This window comes from Alligator sinensis, unplaced genomic scaffold (genome assembly GCF_000455745.1).
Source record: "Alligator sinensis unplaced genomic scaffold, ASM45574v1 scaffold1099_1, whole genome shotgun sequence".
Taxonomy (NCBI): Eukaryota; Metazoa; Chordata; order Crocodylia; family Alligatoridae; genus Alligator; species Alligator sinensis.
Window position 1 is genome coordinate 354,637 of NW_005842903.1, and position 12,773 is coordinate 367,409.

Consider the following 12,773-nt stretch of genomic DNA (forward strand, 5'->3'; position numbering starts at 1 on the left):
CTTGGGGAGGCTATAGCCACCACAAAATTCCCTGTAGGCCCCCTTAGCCACCCCTCCGAGCACTGCTACCACCACCTGCCCTGTGCAGCTGAGCCCGTACTGCTCCTACCCACTCTGAGCCCAGCCCCCGCCGCTAGGAAGAGACTGGCATTGCCCCTGGCCCCAAGCCTGAAGCAGGCAGCCTGCCCTCACCCTGCACACAAATGCAGAGGGACACATGCCCACCATGACTCCCCCAGGGACGCACACAGTGGCAGGGAGCTGCCCTCCCCCCCTCCCCCAACAAGTAACCTGCAGTTCTGTCCTGCTCCCAGCCCTGGGTCCTATTTACTGCTCTGGCTGAGCAGCACCTACCCCTACCTCATTCCGTCCCTCAGTGTGGAGACCTCAATCTGGTCCCCCACATCCCTTCCCTCCCCTCCCCAACAGACTTACCAGCAGGATGCTGCTCTTCAAGCTGCCCAGCTGCATTCCTGTAAATCTGTTCTCAGCTCGATATTGGCTGATATAACTGGTAAATAACTGGCTTTCAGTATTGGCCAAGAAAGTCTTTATCTGTGCACCTCTGCTTCTGATCCTTAAACTGTACATACACACACACACACACACACACCCTATTCCATTCTAGCCTTGAAAATGTATTTATGACACCCGCAAGTGATAATAGCCAATGTATATACATAATTTGATGCTGCACATGAAAAATGCTGCCTATCTAACAGAGCACATCTGGGTTTGATCCTTTAAGACTATATGGGTAAGTGAAGATTTTGGTCCTGCACACTAAAAGCCACACCTTTCGAAGATATGTAAGGGCAATGTCAATAAATGTACCTCCATCTATCTGAATTCTGTAATGAGGCAAAGAAAAGCTTTTGCATTTCACAGTCAAAAAACAGTAAATTAAAATAAAACAGAGAATACTGATTTTGTGCAAATTGCATTATAGGTGTATCCAATTTGAAACATACTTTCAGAGTGGATGTAAAGCAGAGAATGGTATATTCAGACAATCTCTGAAAAATGTGAATTTATAGGATCTTCTCTGGTTGAATACAAAATTGCTACAGGCAGTTCTGTGAAGATGGTGCCTACAGAAACTTTAGCAGCTGAGCAGACTAATTTTCCTTTGGGAATTTTTCTTAAACAAAGATTTTGATTAATATTCTGTTCTCAGAATATTCATGTTTGAGAACAAAGAGTTGAAATGAGAAATCCCGGTAGCTTTTTGATATTTTCCTTTATATTTTTTATTTTTCAAGATCTCAATTTAGCAATAAATTATTATGCCTCCAGCTTTTTTCTTAAACCATTTTATAGAAACCAATTGGGATATGCCCTATATCATACCTGACAGAAACTGATACATTTAGCTAAGCTTGTTCGAATTCAACTCCTCCTTAATAGCACAGATATGAAATAAACTGGTATTAATTTAAGATAATCTACAGAAATGTCCTGAAGCTTAAGGTGATCCTCTTTTACTCCTGGAGCCTGATCCTGCAAACAGTCACAGTGGCAGGCATTGCAATTCCACACAGAATGCCACTGAGTTCTCCACAGGGGATAAATATACTAGCAAAATAATTGTTTTCAGTGTTGGGCATTTCATCTGATACCCTCAAGTTGTCCTGCTGTTTAGCTCTCAGCTCTGCAGCAGTGCATTCTGGGCCCTACTTTGCTCCATTAAAGTCAGATAAGTATTTGGCTTTTGAAGTCCATGAAAAATCAGAATCTAAATGTAAAACAGAAAGAAGAGCAGACACAGTGCAATAAAATGAATCTGAAGGACAGACTGGGACACCGAGAGCTACTGTGCTAGGCTAGGATTGGTGAGTGGGTTTGAAGCAGGGCATTACGCATAGGAAAGATTTAACAGAAAGATCAAAGAATATTAGAATGTAAAAAATAAATCGATACAAAAGAAGAGGAATATAAAAGAAAGTTGAATAGTAAATGAAATACCAAAGGGAACAAGTGTTATGCAATGAGAATAATAAATTATATTCTATTATGTGGGAACCTCTGGTACTCTCTATTAACAATAGGTAAACACGCATAACCCATCACTCATCTTCTGAATATTAATAATCTGTCCAACCTTTCTCCCTCCCCAAATGGTTGTCCTAGATCTTTAGTTCTATTAGATGATAAGTTCCTCTGAGAAGACAATATGTGTAAGATATAATGTGCTATATAAATATTACTCTCAAGTTAATGACATTGCAACAAATGTATAACAATATCATATAAGGATCATTTCTTCTGTTACGGTGTTCTGGTGATCTAATACTCAATGGTAATTGGATGGATTCCTTGCATTTTATTTCTTTGTGCTTTCTTGCTAGGTGGTTGGATTTTTTTTTTTTTTTAATTTTGTGGTGTGTTTCTCTCCTCTTTTTTTTTCCTTTTGGAGGTGGGGGGACGGGAATTGGTTACTATTTAAAACCTGTTTCCCTTAAATATAATACTGGAGGGAAGTTAAATGAGTTTGGCCACATGAATCACATCTGCAGGAGCATAATGTTTATATGGATACTGCCTGCTGTTCTATATGGAATTTCAAGTAGCCGAAGAATAAAATCTGTCATGAAGTCAATGAATCTTGATGTTATTTTAACACTGGTGCTTCATTTAGCTCGATGCCCTGCAGGCATGTCCTGCTGTGCTGCCAGTGCTCTGGAGCATTGTAGAACATGAGAGGCAAAAGCAAAGCAGAAGTGGTGCACCAGAACAGGACATACAGATTGACTGTTACACCAGAAACACAAGGTCTTCAAAACCACAAAGGAATGAAGAAGTCAGATCCTTGAATATCCCAGCATTTCAAGCCTTTGCTATTGGGCTTATCTCAATAACTTGAGCCAGATCATCTGCTGGAGTTATGGCAGTTAAAAACTGCTGAGGTTAGCTCTATCTGTTCACCAGAGGGTAACAGCCTTACTTATACTGAGAATGACCTTACTCTGCAGGTATCACAGTCTCACCTTATGTGGAGAAGTTAATTTTATCTGAAGGATAGAAAAGTAGAAAATATGCAATCTTTTGTTGTCAATACTTTTCTAAACTAAATGCTTTTTTCACCTTTTCAGAGGATCTCATCTGCCCTTGAAATGCGATCCACACTATTCCTCACTCCCATACTCTTGCTTCCTCAGTGTAGTAACACAAAGCACAGAAAAAGCCTGTGAGAGATATGGTTAAATGGCAATATTATATATAGGGTTTGGGTTCACAAGAGATTCGACCGTGGGTCAAAGATTTTTGCAGTAGATTACACTTTTTTTCCATTTCCCTCTAGCTTACATCTACACACTAATGATTATTTCCCCATGGTTTTTAAACTGACGGTCTCATCAAGACGGCTCCTTTTACTTTGTGAAGTTCTCTTTCCAGTCAGTGGCTTTACAGAACAATATTGCTAAAGCTGTAATTAGTAGTAAGGGCTAAATTAGGCTCTCGAGTAAAGATGTAGTTACCCCACCGAAGAAAGAAAAGTTACTCAAGATTTGCACTGGTATAGTACGCAACTGAATTTGGCCTCAGCTTAAATTGCCATAAGCAGACAGCTGAGTTCTTCTGTCACTTCTTTGCTATTAAACTTAAATTAAATTCAGCACTAACTTTCCTAATTAAAAAGATGTAATGGATTGCATAGAACTTTGATAGAATTAGAAGTTTTTAGAATGTTTTATATCTAGGTTCTACATATGTGTGACAAGACAAATTTGAATGTAGATGGGTCAAGGACATTAATTTATCATATTTAACCAAATCCAAGATGATTTCAAATTTAAGATGAGTGCCCCACCCCTCCCAGTAATTAAATCCTATACATGGAAAATGTATAAATGTTACAATTTTCCATGTAGAAAATCTAATTATTGGAGGATCATCTTAAATTTATTCTCCCCTCCCCCTGTTCCAGTGGGGAAAGCAGCAAGGAGGCAAGCAGTAGCAAGGGAGTCAAGCTGCCTGAATGCCACCCTTTGCCCCCCCACACCTTGCTCTCTACTGCCTATCCCTCTCTCACCACTTGCCCTCTCTGTTGCCTGTGCCCTTAGTGCTCCCCATCATGACTGTGCCCCCTAGTGCCTTTCTCCCCACAACCTCCCTCCACTACCACTTACCCTCAGGCATGGTTTTGGCACTAGCTCAGGCAGCAGCAGTTGCAGTAATGACAACTCTAGCCTCAGCCCTGGTCCTGGGACAGGACCAGATCAAAGCCAGAACCAGGGTTGAAGCTGCTGCCACTGCCACTACTGAACTGGGTTGAGGCTGGAGCTACCATGTGCTCCACTTTGACAGTTGGAGCAGGGCCATAGCTGTGACTAAGGGTAAAAGGTGGGAAGAGTAGCAGTGGAGAGCCAGGTAATGGGGCAGTAGCTGTGGCTCCGCTGGGTCAGGGCCAAAGCCAGACCTGCAGCAGCCCCCTACCCCCTGCCTTATACTCAAATCACAGACAAGGGACTATTCTCCACCCCTTCCCCCATATTGAATTGGGAAGGGGGTGGGACTCGTCTTGAATTTGAGTAAATACAGGATTATCTGAGTGTTCTGGAATTAACAGTGCAAACACCAATATATAAAACTCAATACATAAAGTGTTCCTCCCATAGTCCCTTATGCTGGTTTAATCAATCCCATCTCCTTTTGATAGATGGTATCAAAATATGCATCTCTTTCCTGAAAAGTCTAAGATTAAAATGTGCAGCTACTAAAAGTGAACAGAACAGACCTCATCAGCTGTGCCGCATATTTTAATCGCAAAATATGAACTGATTTCAAACGAATATGATACTTAGTCAAAGACATTCAACATCCATCACTTACCTGAGTAACACCCTAACATTCACGTACCCTCCTTCAAGTCCAATGTGAGTAGTTATTATTAAACCTAATATTAGTAGAAATCTAGGCAAGTCTTGCACAATTGTGCAAAACAGTTTATCGATAAGAATAAATAAATGCAAAATAAAGGCAAAATGACTAAAGAATCTAAATTAATTTGTATATTTAAAGAAATCTGAAAAGGGATGATCCAAATTTTGCTAATCTTCAGAACTGTACATATTGGTTGTGTCCCCATGAGCAGGGGCATGCAGTTGCCATGGGGGAAAAAAAGCAGTGGTACAAATTCATGCCACTGCTTTTTGCCCCAGCATACACCCCGAAAAATGGAGTTAGCACTGGGAAAAGTGCTGCAGATTAGGTAAGGGGAGGATGAGGCAAGCACCTGGGCTGACCCCAGCAGTCTTACCTGGGGTCCTCCTGGGGCTGCAGCAGCAGTGATCCGGGTGTGTGGAGCCTGGCCAGGCTATGGTTTTGGGCAGGGCATGCTGCTGGTACATGTACCCACACACTTCTTTTCCACATGTTTTTTTTTTTTTTTATACCAGGATTTCCCAGTATCTAAATTTGGTTCCAAATCATGCTTGCAGGGTGTGTTTTGCAGCACCTCAAAAGCCTTTCAGGCACCACAAAACGAATGTGCATGCTCATGTAAACACAGCCATTGTGTGCAAGCTGATAAGATAACCTTCCCTTATATAAGAGGCTGTCAATCGGTCAGAAGCATAGGACTGATTTACACCAGATCAAATCCCTCAGTTTCAGCAGAACTGATGCTGAGGTATCTTTCGACCATTCAGTCATAAGTACAGTACAGTTCAACAGTGGCAGGCTTTCTGCCAGTACCATAATTATGCTGTTAACTAAATATAGCAGGTGTTCACAAGTGCCCCAGTCATACCATCAAAGCCCTGCAGGAAGACCTTCACATCTCATGGAGTCTTTCTGTCAACCTGGATATGGCTACAGAACTGGACCTTCAAGAACTAATTCTTGGACAATGGACTTGTAACTAAAATGACTTTGAGAACTTTGTTGGTGAGTTGCAAAAAAGTATTGTGTGAACTCAGCAGCAAGAGGGAAATGTGATACTGAAGAGAAGATGTGATTCATGTATAAAGACTTAAAAGGCTGACTGCAAGAAAAAAAAAAACTTTTTAAAAATCAATGTTCCATGGTATGTGTATCAGTAAAACGTTAAGCATTCATTACTAAGACATGCTGTGTCTAAAATACATTCTGAAACAAAGCTAAAAAGGCTAGACAAAGTGGATTTTTATCCTAAAAAATCATACAAATTAGAATGAAGGCCATTTAGATTGTCTAGCTCAGGGGTAGGCAACGTTTTTTGGCCGGATTGCCAAAAAACACCATAATGCCTACCTCAGAAGGTGCCGGCATAGCAGAAAAACAAAATGAGGGCAAGGGGTATATGGCAGGATGCACTGCTTGTGCCCCTTGCCCCCTACCCAGAGCCCCTGGCCCCCAGCCCTGCTGCCCCTTTCCCCCCACCCAAAGACCCTGCCCCCCAGCCCACCACCCCTACTGCTCCTTACACCCACCCAAAGGGCCCATCCCCCAGCCCTACTGCTCCTTGCCCCCCACCCAAGGCCCCTGCCCCCCAGCCCAGGCTCCGTGGCTGCGACAGCTACCCCGGCTCTGGGTAGCTGCTGGAGCCCGGGCTGCTCCCAGCAGGGCTTGCAGCATCCCAGCTGCCTGCTGGGAGCAGCCCAGGATCTCGGCTGGCAGCAGCTCCCCAGAGCCGGGGCTGGCCGTGGCATGCCAAGCAAAATGACCTCGTGTGCCTAGACCCCTGGTCTAGCTCATCTCTTCATCAGTTGTCAAGCTTGTTCCCAAAGGATACTAAAAAGGTCTGTTCTAGGAAGGTGCAAGGAAAGCCTCTTCTTACATGTAGCCATCTCCCAAATTTTGGTAAAGTTCAAGAGGCCACCAGTACTGACAATCCACTAAAAGAAACCATCATCACAGAAAAAAAAAAGTTATTGGTTTGTTACTTGATTAGAAAAAAAAACCCAAAACATTTTGTACTTCCTTCAGGGGAAACTTATAATAAGAGAATACATGTAATACAACTATTCAAAGGTAGTTCATATTAACCGTGGAGATAGATTCAGAAACAGAAGCAAGCAGAAACAATATAGCTAAAGGCATATAGCAAAAATATACCTATAAAAATAGGAATAAATTAAACAAGTAGTAAAAAATAAAATAGCAAATAAGTAAACAGAATGCCAATATTTCAACCCCCAGTAGCCAAGGGCTTAACAAAAACAGGATATAATTTCTCCTTTAATGCCTGCAGCATATAGGAGAAACTACAACATAGCATCCAATATTAGTAACTCACACTGAAAGCTCTAATATATCAGTGAAGTCATTCCATATTTCCCTTGTTTGCAAAATTAATTGTTCAAGGCTAAAAAGTGAGGGACCTTCCAGAAAGAAAACACAGCATGGTTTACACACAATATTGACATCTTTATTTATTTGCTAAGGTTCCCTCTGTCTTCTGAATGCATGTTCAATCAGTTCTCAGTTCAGTAAGAGGCAGATCAAGATCCTTCTTCCATATGAGCTCAGTGAATGCACTGAGAGACCAGCAGAGACCCAGGACAACTTTGCATGTGTTCTCTGTACCTTCCCCGGCAGGTTACTCCCTCTCCCACCCACCCCCATAGTTCTACAGATAGTAGGGTGACCACCTTTGAAAATGGAAAGGTGGCACACCTGGAGCAGAGACAAGTGCAGTGGGGGTGGGTGCGAGCTGTGGGCTTAGAGCTCTCCACCTTGCTACCTTTTCCCAGGGAGCCCTGCACTGTCTGCACACCCCCCCACCACCCAGAAGCAGCAGGGGACATACATAACTCCACACCACCACCTCCTCCGCCCCCACTGCTGCCAGGCAGGCAAGGGGCACCTCACCATGGTGGTGTGCAGCTCCTGGGGGGAGGGCAGCAGGGCAACAAGCCCAAAGCCCACAGCAAGCAGCCTGTATCTGCCCCTACCCTACACACAAATTTGGGGGGCATGTGCCCCCCTCTTTCCTCCACAGGAGTTCCCTCCCCCGGACTCATTCACCACCCCGGCTGGATAATGCCCTCAGCCTCACTCCCTCCCCCTCACTGCGGGGGCTTCAATCTGCCCACCCCCCATTTCCCCTCCCCCTCCCATAGACTTACCTGCAAGGAGCTGCTGTCCACACTGCCTGGCTGTATTCCCTGGCACATGCATGTCTGCAGGTGCTCATATGCATATTACCCCCTGCGTCCCACTCCAAGAAGTCCTAAGCAGCCCCTTGCAGGCTGGAATGCTGCCAGTTCCCTTATTTACAATACAATCTGTTCCCTTATTTATCCTCATTCTCTTATATCCTGGTACAGCAAAACCATTCTGCAAAAGGCAAGAGGAACAGGCCCAAAATCCAACATCAACTTTCAAAAAAGAAATGTTTGAAAACAAAAGAAAAGTGTGTCAAAGAGTTCTACTTACCCTCTTCAGGGAAGGAGCCACTAGAATCACAGAGGGGGCCAGATGAAAAGAGGAAAAGGAGAGAAAAATTCATGCCCACGAACAGACAGTTGCAAGGGAAGCAGACAAACAGATCTTAACTCCCTATTCCAGAAAGCATCCTAGGATGACCCCACTCACTGCTAAAGGCTCCAGTCAGAATGCAGTGTCTTGAACAAAATCAAGCTCTCCTTTCCACTTCCAGTAGCTCTCCCTTTTCACATCTGCAAAATAGTTTTCTAATCAACACAGTTTGGGGAGGGAAGATATCCTCACTTATTTCACTCTATGTTCCAAAGAGACTGAGCTAAGGGCAACACGAAAATGTAGTGTCCCAGGGACGGAAAAAGGGAAACCACCACCGGCTGCAATACTCAGGAGTGTGTACGTTCTGGTACATGTTCTTCTGGCCTCAAAAATGAGCATACATACACCCAATTCCTTCAGAAGCAACAGTAGCTCCTTCTCACTCAATCTTACCCTCCAGAAATTGGGTCCTGTCCCCCACAGCAGAGCCCAAATAAGCTGAGGACCAATCATCTACTCCTTTTCCTGCTTGGCCCACCAAGTACATCACTCTTCCTGAAATACTGCAGGGATGCTGTGATTGCCCTTCACCATTCAGGCTGACCATACTGAAGAGGAGCCTGTGCAATGATTCCTTATGCGTCCCCCTGAGGCATAGCACACTCACGCAAGGTGCCTGACACTGGAATTAATCTGGTGCCCTCTGCTGCTACCCATAGGAAACTACAGGCTGTACCTTTGGGGTGGAAGAAACTCATTTCTTCAGTAATTTCTTCTTATCAAAAAACCCAAGTGTTCTCAAAATCTGACAGCTCGAAGCTTTTTCCATTACATGAGACTTGGGTGGGACCCAGTTCTCATTTTTTTTGCAGGATTTCTCATACGTTTTAATTGATATTTTACCAGAAAGGTATACAAGTCATCATTTGGATTATTTTCTTACTGTTGCCTCCAGGTTTGTTTATATAAAAATACATATTCTTCCTGAAAACATTTTGCTTGGGGAAGTGAAATATGTCCGTAATGATTTCAAATTACAGCATTAGTAAAAGATGGTCAAAGGACAGTGCTGCAAAAATATGGGGGATAAATCAATAACACTTTTTTTTTTTTAAACAAACACCACTTTTCAACTACAGGCAGACAAAGTTATTTTGGTAAATGTGATCTCTTTTATTAGACCAACTAAATAGTTGGAAAAATTGTTCTTTGCAAGCTTACAAACAACAGTTTTCGATATATTTTTTTCTATGCAAGTGAGCTCTGTTCACTTTGTCCCCAGAGCCACTGGTTGAACCTGAATCAGGACTCCATTCTCACATTCCCTCACTAGAGACAGCTCTGCCATGGTGCATGGGTCCCTCTGAGGCTGCAGGGGGAAAAAAATGTTCAGCCCAGATTCAGAGCTGATTCATTGCTAAGAAGAGACACAAGCAAAGCATTTACAGCCCAGTCACACAGACAAGGTGCAAGCACTAAGCCTTCCAACATAAAGACTCCAAAGAAGCACTATCCCTCCACTCTGGTTGCTCTCTTTTCTTTACCCCTCCCTCCCCCTGAAAGTAACTAACGGTCAGAGGAGAGCTGCAGCAACCCCTGAATTTGCAGGTACACTTGTGAAAGACCAACGGCATAAATAGATATACAGCAAACTACCACTCAGGTGCCAGAGTCAGATGTCAAGTTGCTGTTTTTAAGGCTCAAGCTCTGGCACCTGCACCAAAATGATAACCTTATGAGACTGGTTGGCATTTCTGTTATCACCCTCTTTCTGTACTACTCCATGCTCCCGTTCACTTTTTCTGGCTCCTGGGAACACAACCCATAGGTTTGCACATGGGTAGATCCAGGATAATATAAAAGGGGGTGCAAGAGCAGTAACTTGCATGGCAAGAGTGGCTGCACCCCTGCTCCAACAGAGTACTGGGTATTATTACCAGGAGCATCATGTGCAAATCAAGGGAAGTGATTCTTCCTATTTAGCACTAATGAGGCCTCACCTAGGATTCTATGTTCAGTTTTGGGATCCATACTTCAGGAAGGATATGGACAGACTGGAAAGTATCCAGTGCAGTGACAAAGATGATTAGAGGCCTAGGAAGCCTGACTATGAATAAAGGCTGAAAAAAAACTAGGGTATTTAAGTTGGGAGAAGAGAAGTTGAAAAATTCCAAGGTTACCTTGTCTTTGAATATGATATGGTTCTTTCCAAGACAAATTCTAGAGCCATAACAGCAAATCATATAATCATAGAAAATTAGGGTTGGAAGGGACCTCAGAAGGTCATCCAACCCCCTGTTCAAAAAGCAGGACCATCCCCAGCTAGATCATTTCAACCAGGGCTTTGTCAAGCTGGGCCTCAAAAACCTCTCAAGGATAGAGATTCCACAACTTCTCTAAGTAACCTGTTCCAGTGCTTCACCAACCTCCTAGTAAGAAAGTTTTTCCTAACCTCCAACCTCAGCCTCTCTTGCTGCAATTTGAGTCCACAATTTGAGACCACTGCTCCTTGTTCTATCATCTCTCACCACTGAGAACAGTCCAGCTCCATCCTTTTTTGGAACTACTCTTCAGGTAGTTAAAGGCTGCTATCAAATCCCCACCCTTAGTCTTCTCTTCTGCAGACTAAATAAGCCCAGTTCCCTCAGCCTCTCCTCAGAAGTCACGTGCCCCAGCCCTCTAACCGTTTTCATTGTTCTCATCTGGACTCTCTCCAGTTTATCCACATCCCTTCTATACAGGGTGGGCCAAAGATTGACCACAGTACTCCAGATGTGGTCTCACCAATGCAGAATAGAAGAGAACAATTACTTCCCCCGATTTGCTGGCAACGCTCCTACTAATGCAGCTCAATATGGCTTTTAACCTTCTTGGCAACAAGGGCACGTTGCTGATTCATATCCATCTTATTGTTCACTGTAACCCCCAGGTCCTTTTCCGAACAAATGTTGCCTTAATGCCCAAATAGTCATTGAGTGGGTAATATGTTGGCAAAAGATGTATTACCCTTTATCTGTCATGAGAAAGGTAACCAAAATGCTATCTTACTGAGAAAAACAACTCCCCCTAGTGACAGCTAGATCAATCAATCAAACAAACAAAATATATTCTAATATATTCTAATTAGGACATGTTTAACTATATAAAGCTAATAATTTACCGCATTTTTATTCAAAATGATTTAATTACATTATTTTATGGATAAACTTGGTACTCTTGTCTCTACCTGAGATAGCATGGTTTACAGCTATGCATTACTGTTAGTCCCATGAGAGCTGCTGTACTAATCTACAAAGTTATGTCACTCTTGGTTTCTTACTGAATACTTTGTCCCTCTGTGGACAAAGGTACTGTACTGCCAAGGTGCATACCACTTGATTGTTAATGGCAGTGTTAAGAAATTATTTCTATAAGCTCACGATCAGGCAACCAGGTTTGGCCATCCCCATATGAACCCCAGCTCCTGTGTGACCATGCCTCATCCTTAAAGCCAGCCAGAAAGAACTGAGCAGACTGATAACGTTCTGCTCTACATGTCTTACTCAGACCTTGAGTGGCCTGTGATAAAGCCAAGCCTTTATTCCAGATGGCTGACCCCGGTGTGAATCTTCAGCTCTTGAGTTTTGGTTCACTTTATAGACTTGGATTCTGGCCCAGAACCATGCTGGCAACCCTGCTATAACCAGGACTTTAGACTGCCTTTTTTGTGATAATAGCTAGATTTTTAAAGTATTTAAAAACCTTAAAATATAGACAGATGCCAGGGTTTTTTCCAAATGCAACTAAATAAATCACGGACCTAGTCCTCATTAAAATGAATTGTATTAGGTTCCTAACTTTAGTGCTTTTTGAAAACCCATGAGGTGCATAGGCACTATATGCATCTTTTAGTGCCTAAATATTTCTGAAAATCTAACTTTAAGTGCCAAGTGTGGACATTCAAAATACTGAGGGATTGAAAAGACCCATATAACACCACATCCATTATATTTCTGTTTTCAAGGTTTTATTTGGCTAAAAAAAACAAACTTCCAATGCCAATTTTCAGTTTTATATCTGTGTCAGATATCAGCACCACTGGCATCCTTCTGTTATGCATTAAACTCCCAAATCTGTTGTTTTGCACACCATGGCCCTGGAGCATTCAAAGCGTAATGCTTCCATGTAGTCTATGTTACATTTAACAAGTTTGTTTCTCTTGCCTATCAAACTTGCATATGATCTTCACAGACTATATTGTATCACCATTTCAACTTAAAACAAAGTGCTAAAGGCGCCTGCCCTAACACTGCCTTTCTTTCAGTACCCTCTTGACAGAATGAAGTGCTCAGTGGAAAGAAATGTCCCATTAAAAACTGTCTAAATAA

General features: G+C 42.8%; 1 long non-coding RNA gene across 1 annotated transcript in view; it reads right to left on the reverse strand.

Annotated features, from left to right (window-relative positions):
- The window catches only part of LOC106722941, an 18,498-nt gene extending 9,429 nt beyond the window's left edge, over positions 1-9,069 (reverse strand). The window contains exons 1-2 of the long non-coding RNA XR_001358951.2: positions 8,362-9,069; positions 6,716-6,818 (exon numbers count right to left, since the gene is read on the reverse strand). This is a non-coding gene — a long non-coding RNA (uncharacterized LOC106722941). The remainder of the gene's footprint in view (positions 1-6,715; positions 6,819-8,361) is intronic.
- Between the last annotated feature and the right edge of the window lie 3,704 nt (positions 9,070-12,773).